The sequence below is a fragment of the Styela clava genome, chromosome 15, assembly GCF_964204865.1.
Source record: "Styela clava chromosome 15, kaStyClav1.hap1.2, whole genome shotgun sequence".
NCBI classification, from domain to species: domain Eukaryota; kingdom Metazoa; phylum Chordata; class Ascidiacea; order Stolidobranchia; family Styelidae; genus Styela; species Styela clava.
The window spans coordinates 348,010-362,682 of NC_135264.1; the positions used below are offsets into that span (position 1 = coordinate 348,010).

The 14,673-nt window shown below is 34.6% G+C and overlaps 1 long non-coding RNA gene across 1 annotated transcript; it reads right to left on the reverse strand.

Annotated features, from left to right (window-relative positions):
* Positions 1-939: 939 nt before the first annotated feature.
* LOC144411847 (uncharacterized) lies at positions 940-2,069 on the reverse strand. The gene is made up of 2 exons (XR_013468914.1): positions 1,736-2,069; positions 940-1,258 (listed from the first exon to the last, which is right to left on the reverse strand). It is a non-coding gene; the product is annotated as an uncharacterized LOC144411847 (long non-coding RNA).
* Positions 2,070-14,673: the final 12,604 nt, after the last annotated feature.

The window sequence follows — 14,673 nt, forward strand, 5'->3', positions numbered from 1 at the left end:
TTATACCGAGACCCTGAAACTAATGGGAAAATGCGAGATTTGAGACAAACACCACGCCAAGTTTTAAAATAACAAATTAGCAATCACTCATCAAGTTAGGGTTATAAATGATTTAAACATTTTAATTTCCGGAGTAATCAGCATTCATAACCCCAAGCCAAACCTTAACTGAATAAATACTTTCTTCAAGTTAGAGCGGTGGCGGGGTTGTTTTTTGGGGCAGGATTTGAAAAAAAAAAATCCAAACGTTTCACATAAAAGTTACTCAATGTTGGGTTTCTTTGTTTTTGAATCAAGGACTAAGTTTGCCCTGACGAATACTTTTCTCTGTGGAGGTTAATTAAAAACCAGACAGACTTTACTAGAGACTCCGAGAACATTTGGAACAATGTCTTGAGTTGTACGATTTTAAACTCTGCTCTTATTGCGTGTCATCTGCTATTTCTCATTTGCATGTCCGGGTTCGGAGAAATATTTTACGACAGGCGCATCTACGACTCAACCTGACCGCAACCGACGACTGTGAGCAGCAATGAGGCAATTCCTGAACCTGCAAAACGCAGTTAAAACTCGTGCCGTGCGGTGTGCTCAAGTCTTCAGCGATTGCAAACAATCACTTTCAGCTTTCAGTACTTTCATCTGTACAGCTGACCTACCGACGCACATAAAAGTTTATATCAAGAAACATAGTAAAACACTAATACGCTTTAATATTGCGATAATTATACTTGTTTCTTGATATTGAAGAAAAATGTTCGACTCTTATTTCATTGCAAATTTTGTTTGTTTTACAAGGTTTTCTACTCCTTCCACCCTTTGAGTAGGTGTTTGACATTTCCACCCTAACAACCCCACCCACATCGGTAGGAAGATCAACCTTCTTGCAAGCCTGGAAACGTACTATAACCACCCAAAGGAAGCATGAAACCACGACAGGTTTTCAAGATTTGAACAAATTTATTAAAACAGTAAATATTTGGCGAAATTGACTACTAAAGGTCGCAGATAAATACAGTCGTAATGAGAAAGTCAAGTTACGCCTTTTTTGTTTTTTGAATGGGAATTCTTCATTTGGCAGGAGCAGTAGGCATGCTGTGATGAATGTCAAGCTTTTCTGCTACCTGGTATTTGTAGATTGAAAATCCTGTAACAAAGAGTCCATCACTGGCCACTGCCATTGCTTTTGTGTAATTAAAGCTTCCATTCGAACTGTGATCTAGTGATGATCCAGAGTTCATCATTGGAATGGACTTACAATCTAAAAATACAAAAAAAGAGATTAGATGAGTATGTCTTTCGCAGTAGAAAAACGGTCGCATGTTAACTTCGAACATATTCAATACAAATGTTTCCAACTGAATTGGAGTCCTTGTGCTGGACAAGTAATTTATGATAGTAATTTATAAAAGTGCTGAACAACACAGACTAGCTATTTTTCCAGTTTGTCTACTTACCAAGGTCATATTGAAATAGACGAATTTCACTAAACTAAGTTATATCCCAATCCACTAGGGCTAGACATAAGTAATAAGTATTGATTCCAACTCTTCATGATTTTAAAGCATAGAGTGATATCATCATACATCTACATATAGGCTATATAGAGTCAAAAATTTATAGAAAAATAGAAAGTTATTTTCAACAATATATTTGTAATGGTGACATTATTTTATTCAGTTTCGCACTGTATTTTACACCCAAATACAGCGCACTAATTTTAAAAACATGTACCAACCTATCAGTTGTTCACTGCTCATCTGCTATATTTCTCCCATTTAGTTTCTCTGCTATTAGCTACTTGTGAGTTCCAATACTGTGATCATCTTCATTTTCAAGAAAATCAACATCCTGAATAGAAAGTTATTTTCAACAATATATTTGTAATGGTGACATTATTTTACTGTATTTTACACCCAAATACAACGCACTAGATTTAAAAACATATACCATTATTAGACTTGCAGAAAGGGCCTAAGTCACATTTTTGGAAAATTCATCTTTTTTCAATATTTTGGGGTTTTGAGCCATGCTCTACACAGTGGATGATGGTCTTGAAATCCTGAATTTCTGAATAATAAAAATTTCAGCTGGACCTAGGACTATAATATTTTGTAGAAGTTAAGAACAGAATAGGCCGAAGTCCAGCTTAAATTTTTATTATTGAGAAATTCAGGATTTCAAGACCACCACCTTGTAGAATGTAGAGCATGGCTCAAAACCCCAATGCTCAGAACCCCAAAATATTGGAAAAAAAAAGAGTCCTAAGTTCCAGTATGATGAGCATGAACATCAGAAATGAAATGTCCGAAACTTACATCCCTAAAAAATTATTCAGTGCAACTTAGGCCTAAGTCACCTTGTTTTACTTTGCATCCCATACAAAAAATTCAGAAGTTATTGAGAACAGAATGGGCCAAAAATCCTTTATGGGGGTAAAAAAGCTGGAAGGAATTGAAGCTGAAGTGCCAAAAAATATCGATTACAAAGATATTCTCATCCACACTAAAATAACCAGAGCTCAGGTATTTACTAAGTGTGAATATTTAGGAATTCAAAAATAAAAAAATTACAAACTGTTTTTTTGCATTTTACTCAAAACTCGAAATTGTGACTTAGGCCTGTTCTGTTCTCATCCGGCGATATTCTTATTGCATAAAATAACAAGACTCAATTATGAGTTGTTCACTGCAGCACTGCTCATCTGCTATATTTCTCTCATTTAGTTCCTCTGCTATTATCTACTTGCAGACTTGTAAGTCCCAATACTGTGATCATCTTCATTTTCAAGAAAATCAACATCCTGAATAGAAAGTTATGTGCTTAGTAGGCTACTAACAAAATGTATGATAGCTGTTAAAATTGTGTAATTCCAAGTTAAGCACGAAAGAAAAATAAATTGTTCCCGCTCGACTCACCAAACAGATAAACGAGAATATCGGTTGGAAACCGAAGACTTATCGATCGATAGTTAGGGGATCCCCCAAAACAGAAACTGCAGTTTCGATTCATCCGCTCTTGTAACTTGCGCACTGCGCATCGCACACACACACTCGGCGGGTTTCAAAATTCTCTCGCTTTACAAAAATCTAGATCACTATATCAATAATTGATTGATAACTCGCTAATTATACGACATAATTCGCCCAAAATCAATAGGCTACTGGTCCGAGATAAGATGAATGCACATGCAAAATCTGGAGCAACTTCAATCTCGCTTTCGTGAGATATCGCGTGCATCTAACAGACACACACACAGACAGACATACAGACAAATACCTATCAATATACTTACCGATCTTAAGATCGATAAGTAATAAGCCCAATACAGCAATAGCCTGTACAGAATCTTTTTGGCAAGTTTGGCAAATCAAGATTAGTTGAGATAGCTCCCGTTACTGGTACGAAGTTCAGAAGTTAGACTCGCAATATAAGTTACTGATAACGTTATATTTCTGTATTTATATGGTCTTATCGGGTCTCCTGAAGTATGCGTCGCAAGTACTTCTAGTTGGCCTGACTCAACAATATTTACATATGTAATTTCTAACCCCCACATGCAGACATGACTACGTCATCCAAAAATCACATCACTGCGAAGTCGCAATGACGTAATACGGCCCTCAAAAGTATACGAATGGTTGCACAGACAATCATCCGAAATTGAGCAAGCTAGCCTATTTCTTGTCGTCGAAACGATACCGTATCGATACAGCGATAAAAGAGAGATCGCTGCACAGATGCCATTTCGGACGATCGTAACTATACTTTAGAAAGCTCTATGACGCGATGGTGATGCAGTGATGTAATTTCCGGATGACGTAGTCATGTGGGGGTTAGAAATTAGATATTTCCAAAATTGTCGAGACAGGCCAACTATAAGTAGGTACCTGCGGCGCGTACTTCAGGACACCCATCTTATCTAGGCCTAGTACTGGTCACTTAACGTTAGCGAACAAAGCTTGACAAGATCAAGTCAAGTCACCGCGCATAAAAATATTCGAAATGATTTCAGCCAATAGCGTTCAGCCTTCTCAAATCGTCACAGTCACCTCGATATCACGTATGGCGCGTTCATGCATTTCCACCAAGTTTAGTGGAGAAAATGTTTGGTAACACACACTCTGAATGCATTAGCACGGTGTATATAAAATTATGCAACGAAATAAGATGGAAAATTCATCACTACACCCCAATGGAGGGGGTGGAAATGGCAAATATCCTTTTTTTCTGTTAAGAGTGGCGGTACATATTCTCATTGGTAGAGAAAAAATAAGTTAAAATAAAAAAAAAGTTATCCTCGATAGTCATTTAGTATTTTCGCTGCATTTTCTTCATACAATATTTCTAATGTTTCGACCTGCTTGCCAGCCATATTTCGATATTATCGTATATACGGCATACGCCTCAACTCTAAAGTGCTTTGATATATTTTCCTATCAACTCTTGTCATAAATCGATCTACCTGAAAACCTATTCCATTTATCCCCTTAATATTCTTGATGGTGACAATAAGTAAAATGAAATTAGTGGTCGTCGTTAGCTTAACTTAGAGATCATCTTTTGAGTAAGTTTTCGTGACTTTGCTTTGAGCAAATTTACAATGAAAACGTGTCAGTGTTGTTGTCATGTTATATTGCCAGCATTAAGTATAGGCTATCACTTACTAAATCGTGATTGCTGTTCGTCTATCTACGTTTGCTGAAGTGTAGAATGTAGAATTGTGTTGAGGTGTTTAAATGCAGTTGAAACTCTTGCCGTGTAGTGAGCTTAAGTCTGTGGTAGTCGAAACTGCGCGAGGTAGAATTTCTCTAATATTACAATCATTTTTGAAAGATCTGTTAAATAGGATTCCTACATAAATTGTTTAACATCGAAAAAGTTTCAATCAAGATATTTATTTTAATTAATTATTATGAGGTATTCGGTCTTGTTGCAGGTATTTATCGAGCATGAGAATCTTTAATCTTACATACATTCAGGAAACACGAGTGCGCTTTGGCTTAAAAGCCTTTTATGTTTTCTTTGTCCTCATTGAAATGTTAGAAATAGGTTCCTCATGACGCAGTAATAAGTTAAAACAATGCAGTAAATGCTTTATTTTTATTCCAGGGAGTCAGCGATACGCGCAAAAGACAGACTTTTATTAAGCTGAGAAGCATTTGAAAAATAAACACAAATTCTTTTAGAAAAGAATTTAGAAAAGAATCTTATTGATTAGTCCCAGGATAAATGAAAAAAATAAAATTCGGCTTCAAATTAATATTGACAAGGTTCCACTTGAAAATGTCAACTCATACAAATACCTAGGTATCCACATTGATGACCAATTGAAATGGACATCACACATTAATTACATTGCTGGAAAGTTGTCAAGTGCAACAGGTTTATTATTTAAACTAAGAAAATTCCTCACCATGCCAGCTCTCCGATTGGTTTATTTTTCTCTTTTCCAGTCATATCTGCAGTATGGCATTATAACTTGGGGTAGTGCGTCATCGACTCTACTCCACAGATTAGAAGTTTTGCAAAACAAAGCAATTAGAGCCATATGTAGTGCACCTTTCCGATCTTGGCGATCTAGACTAGATCCTTTGTACCACAGGTGTCGAATTATTAAGCTTGGTCATATCCATGAATTTGAGATACTGAAACTCATGCACCAGTACTTCGATAACAAGCTTCCCATGGCATTCGCGGGAATTTTCAGAATGCAGAGTAATATCCATTCATACTCTACTAGATCAGCTTCGTCAAGTTCATATTACCGGTATGTCCCAAGATATTCATCAAGCAGGACACAGAAATCCATAAAATACACGGGTGTGAAACTGTGGAATGCCTTACCAAGTGCCATTAAATCTTTAGGCTATTACGGTTTCAAATTATATCTAAAAAGTAAATATATTAGTTATTATCTCTCTTCCATCAGCCATTGATTGGAGTATTCAGTATGATTCGCCATCTTCTGTCCATAGCCCAGTAGTCGCGTTTGTAGACTGTCGCCATGGCTGCCCAAAAAGCCGGAGGAACTATAGGTGTAAGAAGTCTATTTCTAAAGTACCCGGTACTTTAACTTTACCAACCTTGGTGCAACCTCTACACTAAAATGCCAAAATTCGTTATATTTTAATTTATTGAGCAAGCATATGCCTACCATTCTTTCGTAAATTTTATGCCCACTTACTGTGGAGCATATTGTATATATATATATATATATATATATATATATATACATATCAACGTTTTATGATTTATTAGAGCTTACCAACTTCTATTCAATTAGTCACTTACAATTTTGTCTTTGGTCTAACCATTTTCCCCTCGCTTGTCGTTTGTCTTTTATGTAACTTATATACATTTATTCAAATATGCCTTTTTTATAAATTTATAGTTGAGTTGTTTTTCTTTTTTTTTCTCTATTATATGATTTTAGTAAAGTTGCGTTTGCTGCGAATTTTTTCAATGATTCAAAATATGTTCATTGTAACGACTATTGCATCGTCAAAGTTTGTAGCAAATGTAGTTATTTTTTTACACTGAACCAGTAACAGCGCTTTAGGTGTCGCTGCCTGAAGACCTAATAGGGTCCCTCGCGACTCCTGTCGCACAAATATCATTATTATTATATTTATTTATTGTACCAATTTTTTGTGCATTTGATGTTTTTGTGACGACGAATAAATGATTGATTGATTGAAAGGAGGAGAAGTCAAACCAGTTTCAGAGAAGAGAAAAAGATAACAAGAATATTTCAGTGAATTGTGAGTTTGCTGTTGTATTTAGGCTATTTTGTAACTATTGAAACGCTAATGAAGTAAACAAAATTGAGATCAAAGATCTTTTGAGTAATTTCGCGTGACTTTGCTTTGAGCAAATTTTCCTACAAAATCGAGTCAGTTGTATGGTTGTGTTATATTGTTAGAATCAGTTCTATCACTTGCTGAATCGCATTTGCTGTCATTGACATTCCAAAGGTCCTAAACGTCTGTACTTTTTTGATATTTAAACTTTTGTAATCATTTTATCCTTCTTTGTTCACCAGGTTGGCCATCGGTTCAGTATGACGTCAATATGAATGGAGTAATAATTTGAATGTTGAAAGAAACCGATACAGACGAATACTTGCCGTTTGTTGACCAAAGTGGAGTGTAAAATTGTATAAAGGGGTTTTAATTTATTGATAGAAGAGGAGATTCTGACTACAAAGATATAAAAGAAGTTTTAGGTTTTTGAGGTGTAATATTTTTTTCGGATATAACGCTGTTGAGAAACCTTCTGATTCACATATCAACGTAATTTTTTGCTCAAAATCAAATTATTGAATAAAATCACTTTATAACTTGTAGATTCTGATATTTTTCAAAATGCTGTATTTCGCAAGTTTGAAGTGGTCCCGAAATCTCGTCACAACACGAGAAATTGATTCGATTTTAATTTTCGTATATTTGGAAATATTATCGTCTTTTAATAAAATTATTTCACCCCAACTTGTGCTGACTCACTTATTTATCCACTCTGGATTACCCGCGGAGGAACCCAAAGTATAATATACTATGGACTATAGTCAATAGGATAATTTCGGTGAAATGTGAGTTTGGTATTTATTTCAGGCGGGTTTGTAACTATTGAAACGCTAATGAAGTAAACTTTTAATTCGTTCATGATATTGATAAACTTTCTTCCGTTGATAGTGTATCTCATCATATCTGAAGTTATGAAGGGGTCTAACTAAACTATTGCAAACATAAAATACTATTCGAGCCGTTAATGCTTCCAAACTCAATAATATTGTATAGTAGTATCAACTCTAACACGCTACTGTACAAAAAGCAATTATGTCGCAATCAAAAAAATAGGCTTGTTTGATTTATAGTTCATTGCAATTTTTGGTTTCCGCATCAAGGACAAGTTCGTATTATTAATATTAATTGGATTTGTAAATTGTTAAAAAAATCACTTTTAGCTGTTCAGTACTTTTAGCTGTTCAGTTGCACTTCCGACGCATATAAAAGCTTATATTCAGAAATAAAGTTAAAGACGTATACGCTTTAATTTTGCTCGTTTCCTAATATCTTGAAAAATATAGACCATTGCAAATTTTATTTCCAATAAATATTTAACTGATCATATCTGGGATTTTAAGTTGGTCGTGAATTGTTCCCTGATGTGCAATGTTATATAGAAGTACCTCGAACACGAACACGGTTCTGTAAAGAAATAACCAAGTCTCCTAGCTAGACTATTCAAAAGGGAATGTTTTCTTCTAGTTTATTGCGACTTTATATGTTATACTACAAAGATTTTGTATATTTATATATATTTAACAAATGCCAAATTATCTTAAGTATTGAAAAAATAATGAATCATCTCAAATGCAAGGAGGTTAGATTCGGTCTGTTTCTGTCAATGACCTAACGGTAACTTAATGAATACTGGCTATGTGATTATCAGATTTTTTCAGTATTTGTTGGCGCGTTGGTCCGTTCTTCAGTTACTTAGTAAATGTTTAGTAATATCTCAGATATAATTTAGTAAATGAAAGTATGGTACATAATCTCATTGGTCACAAATAGGCTGAAATGAAAAAGTTATCCACGATAGTCATTTAGCATTTTCACTGTATTTTCTTCATACGGTATTTTTATTGTTTCAACCTGCTTGCCAGAAATTTTTAGATATTATCCCATATACGACATACACCTTTACTATAAACTAAAGTTTTTTTTTTATTTTCCTACAACTCTTGTCTCAAGTCGACTCACCTGGAAGCTTATTCTTCTTATCTTCAGTGTTAATTCTGGATGGTGACAATAAGTAAACAGAACCATAGATTCGCGTTATGTATTGGGATGTCTAACAATTTTTATCGTCAAGTTCGGTTTACTGTGAATTCTCACCCGTTTACAGTCAGTGAAATACCAGAAAAAATATTCTATGCTTCGAGATTTTCTTCCACGAGATTCAGCTATTTGGAATTCAATACCTCTTTGTTATTTCTCAATCAAATCAACAGGAACTGCGTCAGTTGATATTTACTAACGCGCATTACCATTATTCTATATATATACATAGTGTCAGTATCTATTGGTATATTAGTAGTCGTCGGTAGCTTCACTTTGAGTTTTCGTGACTTTGAGAAAATTTCCAATTGAAACGTCTCAGTGTTGTGGTTGTTTTATATTATCAGCATTAATTATAGGCTATCACTTACTAAATCGCGATTGCTGTTACTGACATTCATTGTGCCAATTTCCTTTCAACCCAATGGTTCAGTGACTGAATTTATTTACGCATGTCTCAAGTCACCCTCAGCTGTGAAAAATGTCAAAAGCGTATACGTGCTATACGTTGGTACTTTTTTGGTATTAAAATTTTCATCATTACTGTACCATTCCTTGTTTACCAAGCCAATCCAATATGACGTCATAATGAACATAAACATTGTTTTAAAGACTTATAATTTGATTGCAGATAAAAAACGATACCGGCGAAATCCTCGTCTAAATATGTATGCTGACCAACGTAGAATGTAGATTTGTATAACGGTGTTTCAATTCATTGATGGAAGAGGAGATTCTGACTACAAATGTTTGCAGAAGAATAATGACATACGTAAGTTTTTGAGACGTACGATATTTTCGACACAAAACCCTGTTTAAAGAATTTTCTTATTCACATTAAAAAGCAATCATATATGAACGTTATGTTTTGTTCAAAATCAAATTATTGACTAAAAATACTCATGTCTGTATCTTTCAGATATTGGTATTTATCCAGATGCATTACTTTCCAATTTGAAGTAGTGCCCAAATCTAGTCACAACATAAGAATTATTTTTGATTGTATTTTCCGTATAGTCAGTAATCGTCATTTTATGAAATTATATTATACTCCGTAATGAGCTTACTCACTCATTCATTCACACTTGATTACATCGCGAGCGAACACGGTTCTTCTTGTTTTGATAACATTTAAGAATGAGTTAACCTTCTACTTTCCTGGCTCACGTGAATGGAGACCATTGTCAACGTGCCCCATGCCCTGTCCCAGCCATATCGATTTATTGTCAACGACTCAAAGCGATAAAGTGCCCATCTCGCTTTCTGTGCCTCAAAGTTTTGCCGCAATTGAATCCAATTTGAAATCGGTTTAATTCTTTCATAACAATTATTACGATGGTACTTGAAACGAAATCAAGAACATCGACATCTCGAACGTAGCCTACAGAAAACAATGAACAAACTGATTATAACATGCGGATATCCAAACAAATCTTACAGTAGTGTACAGTGGCAATTAAAATTTACAAATATCAGCACATAACTAAACGCATAAAATTATATATACTTTACTTTATTTGAGACTGATTAGATACATACCACATGTTTTAGATCCCCAGGTGACACTATCCAATAAAGTTTATTCCAAAGTGAACTCAATGTAACTTGCATGTATAAAATATAAAAGCAGCTGTTATTTACTTAGTATAACTATAATACAGCCCTAACCTGCAGTCAAAAATTATATTTTAATTACAATCGGGCATCTCGCATTCAACCCCGATTCTCACTTCAATTCAAATTGGTATTTTTAACTGCAAAATTGAGAATACTAAAACCAATACTAAACATCAGAAACGTCTCGGAAGACTCTAACTAACAATAAACATTAAGCTAGACACTGACAATGCATCCGAGCTGCTTGCTATCAATTTGCTAATTACAGTGATTAATCAAAACACTGTCGAAATACTGCTGTGGGACACTGCGTCAGATGTTTTTCGTCGACTGCGTAACGTCATCAGATTCAGAACTGAACTGAGTCCTTATAGGGGATCTCTCGTTCAACATAACTGTGTCTAAATAACAAGTTCAAACTATTACACTTAACGAACTAGTGTAATGAAAGACATCAGTTAGCACACAATTATTTGAATCTTTCATACCGAGACCCTGAAACTAATGGTAAAATGCGAGATTTGAGACAAACACCACGCCAAGTTTTAAAATAACAAATTAGCAATCATTCATCAAGTTAGGGTTATAAATGATTTGAAAATTTTAATTCCCGGTGTAATCAGCATTCATAACCCCAAGCCAAACCTTAACTGAATAAATACTTTCTTTAAGTTAGAGCGATGGCGGGGTTGTTTTTTGGCGCAGAATTTGAAAAAAAAAATCCAAACGTTTCACATAAAAGTTACTCAATGTTGGGTTTCTTTATTTTTGAATGAGGAACTAAGTTTTCCCTCAGTAATACTTTGCTCTGTGGAGGTTAATTAAAAACCAGACAGACTTTACTAGAGACTCCGAGAACATTTGGAACAATCTTTTGTGGAGTACGATTTTGAACTCTGCTCATATTACGTGTCAGCTGCTATTTCTCATTTGCATGTCCGGGTTCGGAGAAATATTTTACGACAGGCGCATCTATGACTAAAAAAGATCGCAACCGACGACTGTGAGCAGCAATGAGGCAATTCCTGAACCTGCAAAACGCGGTTGAAAGTCGTTCCATGCGGCAAAAAATCACTTTGAGCTTTTAGTACTTTCATCTGTTCAGTTGACCTACCGACGCACATAAAAGTTTATATCAAGAAACATAGTAAAACAATAATACGCTTTAATAATACGATACCTGTACTCGTTTCTTGATATTGAAGAAAAATGTTCGATTCCTCTTACATTGCAAACTCTGTTTCATCAAATTTTTAATAATTCTGGATTGTGACAATAAATAAAATGAAATTAGTGGTCGTCGTTATCCTAACTTTGAGATCATTTTTTGAGTATGTTCTCGTGAGTTTGCTTTGAGCAAATTTACAATGAAAACGTGTCAGTGTTATGGACGTGTTATATTGCCAGCATTAGTTGTAGGATAGGCTATCACTTACTAAATCGCGATTGCTCTCATTTAACATTGTTTGTGCCAAGTTCTTTTAACCCAACGTTTCAGTGACTAAATTTATTTACGCATGTTGTAAGGTATCCTAAGCTGTGAAAAATGCCAATAGCGTGGGTCCTGAACGTTGGTAGCTTTTGGTATTTAATCTTGCATCATTATTTCATCCGTCTTTGTTTCTCAGGCCGATTTGCGATTTAGTATGACGGCATAATGGATATAAAAACTATTTTAATGAATCTAATTTGGCTGATCGTCTATCTACGTTTGCTGACAAGTATAGAATGTAGAATTGTATAAAGGTGTTTAAATGCAGCTGAAACTCTTGCCGTGTAGTGGGCTTAAGTCTGTGGTAGTCGAAACTGGGCGAGGTAGAATTTCTCTAATATTACGAATTACATAATTTTTTGAAAGATCTTTATAATAGAATTCCTACATAAATTGTTTAACTTACTAAAATTTTTGTAAAAATTCTTTTTAACACGTCAAGAAAGTTTTAGTCAAGATATTTATTTTAATTGAATATTATGAGATTTTCGGTCTTGTTGCAGGTATTTCTCGAGCGTGAGAATCTTTAATCTTACATACATTCAGAAAACGCGAGTGCGCTTCATAAAATCGAGTCAGTTGTATGGTCGAGTTATATTGTTAGAATCAGTTATATCACTTACTAAATCGTGTTTGCTGTCATTGACATTCCAAAGGTCCTAAACGCCTGTACTTTTTTAATATTTAAACTTTTGTAATCAATTTATCCTTTTTTATTCACCAGGCTGGCCATCGGTTCAGTATGACGTCAAAATTAATAGAAACATTATTTATGGAGTTATAATTTGATTGTTGATAAAAACCGATACAGACGAATACTTGCCGTTCGCTGACCAATGTGGTGTGTAGAATCGTATAAAGGTGTTTCAATTCATTGATAGAAGAGGAGATTCTGACTACAAAGATTTAGAGAAGATTAATGGGAGGCGGGAGGATTAATTATTGTTTTGCTCAAAATCAAATTATAGAATAAAATCACTCTATAGCTTGTAGATTCTGATATTTTTCAAAATGCTGTGGTCCCGAAATCTCGTCACAAAAGGGAAATTGATTTGTTTTTAATTTTCGTTTAATTCGTATAATTTCGTATAAATTATTTCACTCCAACTTGAGCTCATGCACTCATTTATCCACTCTGAATTATCTGCGGAGAAACCCAAAGTATAATATACTATGGACTATGGTCAATAGGATAATTCCGGTGAAATTTGAGTTTGCTATTTGTTTCAGGCGGGTTTGTAACTATTGAAACGCTGATGAAGTAAACTTTTAATTCGTTCCTGATATTAATAAACTTTCTTTCGTTGATATTGTATCTCATCATATCTGAAGTTATGAAGCGGTCTAACTAAACTATTGCAAACATAAAATTACCAAATTATCTTAAGTATTGAAAAAAAAAAGAATCATCTCAAATGCAAGGAAGTTAGATTCGGTCTGTTCCTGTCAATGACTTAATGAATACTGGCTATGTGATTATCATATTTTTCCAGTATTTGTTGGCGCGTTGGTACGTTCTTCAGTTACTTAGTAAATGTTTAGTAATATCTCAGATATAAATTAGTAAATGAAAGTATGGTACATAATCTCATTGGTCACAAATAGGCTGAAATGAAAAAGTTATCCACGATAGTCATTTAGCATTTTCGCTGTATTTTCTTCATACGGTATTTTTAATGTTTCAACCTGCTTGCCAGAAATTTTTAGATATTATCGCATATACGACATACACCTTTACTCTAAACTAAAGTTTTTATTTTTTATTTACCTACAACTCTTGTCTCAAGTCGACTCACCTGAAAGCTTATTCTTCTTATCTTCAGTGTTAATTCTGGATGGTGACAATAAGTAAACAGAAATTGTCACAACCATAGATTCGCGTTATGCATTGGGAAGTCTAACAATTTTTCTCGTCAAGTTCGGTTTACTGTGAATTCCCAGCCGTTTACAGTCAGTGAAACACCAGACAAAATATTCTATGCTTCGAGATTTTCTTCCACGAGATTCAGCTATTTGGAATTCAATACCTCATAGTTATTTCTCAATCAAATCAACAGGAACTGCGTCAGTTGATATTTACTAACGCGCAATATTATTTTTCCCTATATATACATAGTGTCAGTATCTATTGGTATATTAGTAGTCGTCGGTAGCTTCACTTTGAGTTTTCGTGACTTTGAGCAAATTTCCAATTGAAACGTCTCAGTGTTGTGGTCGTTTTATATTATCAGCATTAATTATAGGCTATCACTTACTAAATCGCGATTGCTGTTATTGACATTCCTTGTGCCAATTTCCTTTCAACCCAATGGTTCAGCGACTTAGTTTATGTACGCATGTCTCAAGTCACCCTCAGCTATGAAAAATGTCAAAAGCGTATACGTGCTATACGTTGGTACTTTTTTGGTATTCAAATTTTCATCATTACTGTACCATTCCTTGTTTACCAAGCCGATCCAATATGACGTCATAATGAACATAAACTTTGTTTTAACACTTTCGATGCCAAGGACGTATATATACGTCATTTGGCGCCAACCGTTCCGTGCCATCAATGCAAAATGACGTATATATACGTCATTCGAAACGGAAAAAGTTTAATAGATAGAAGAAGGTCGAGTTCAGGTATTTGCCGTCTTTTTTTTCTTCTCTCTCTCTCTCTCTTGTTGTCAAGTTAGGGGGAAAGAATGACGTCGTCAGCCAATCGCGTCATTCAAGAAATAC